The sequence below is a fragment of the Triticum aestivum genome, chromosome 2B, assembly GCF_018294505.1.
Source record: "Triticum aestivum cultivar Chinese Spring chromosome 2B, IWGSC CS RefSeq v2.1, whole genome shotgun sequence".
NCBI lineage: Eukaryota > Viridiplantae > Streptophyta > Magnoliopsida > Poales > Poaceae > Triticum > Triticum aestivum.
This window is the reverse complement of record NC_057798.1, coordinates 705,843,757-705,845,051: the sequence shown is the minus strand read 5'-3', so window position 1 is coordinate 705,845,051 and position 1,295 is coordinate 705,843,757.

Below are 1,295 nucleotides of genomic sequence, written 5' to 3'. Positions count from 1 at the left end.
CGATGAAGAATCACTCCAAAGTTCGTATCTAGCGGAGAATATAAGAAGAAATTGTTTGTAGATATTCTTTCCGATCGATATATCCAAGAGTTCGTACTAAAATAACACCAAGTTATTCTTTCCGATGGATCTATCAAGAGTTCGTACTAAAATAACACTAAGTTATTCTTTTCGACCGATCTATCAAGAGTTCATACTAAAATAACACCAAAGCAAATTCAGATTCATAATAATCAATCAAACACAAAGAACCTCAAAGAGTGCCCAAGATTTCTACCGGAGAAACAAAAGACAAGAACGTGCATCAACCCATATGCATAGATTACCCCAATGTCACCTAGGGAATCCGCGATTTGAGTGCCAAAACATATCTCAAGTGAATTGACATAATACCCCATTGTCACCACGGGTATTCATATGCAAGACATACATCAAGTGTTCTCAAATTCATAAAAGTATTCAATCCGATAAAACAAAATCTCAAAGGGAAAACTCAATTCATAACAAGATAGAGAGGGGGAAACACCATATGATCCAACTATATTAACAAAGCCCGCGATACATCAAGATCGTGCCATCTCAAGAACACGAGAGAGAGAGAGAGAGAGAGGGGGAGATTAAACACATAGCTACTGGTAAAAACCCTCAGCCCCGAGGGTGGACTACTCCCTCCTCATCATGGTGGCCGCCGAGATGATGAAGATGGCCACCGGTGATGATTTTCCCCTCCGGCAGGGTGCCGGAATAGGGTCTAGATTGGTTTTCATGGACACAGAGGCTTGTGGTGGCGGAACTTCCGATCTAGGGTTACCCCAAGGGTTTTTGGAATATTGGACGATTTATAGGGCGAAGAGGCGGTGCGGGAGGCCACCGAGGTGGGCACAACCCACCTAGGGCGCGCCATGGTGGGTTGTGCCCCACTCGGGGCTCCCCTCTGGCACTTCTTTGGCCCATTGGATGTCTTCTGGTCCAAAAAAATCTCGAAAAAGTTTCGCTGTGTTTGGACTCCGTTTGGTATTGATTTTCTGCGATGGAAAAAACAAGCAAAAAACAGCAACTGGCACTGGGCACTATATCAATAGGTTAGTCCCAAAAAATGATAAAAGTTGCTATAAATGATTGTAAAACATCCAAGAATGATAATATAACAGCATGAATACTTCATAAATTATAGATACGTTGGAGACTTATCAAGGCGCGTCCTGGTGGCTTGTGCCCTCCTCGGCCCACCTTTGGTGCCCATCTTCTGGTATAAAAGTCGTTTTGACCTAGAAAAAAAATCAAAGGAGGACTTC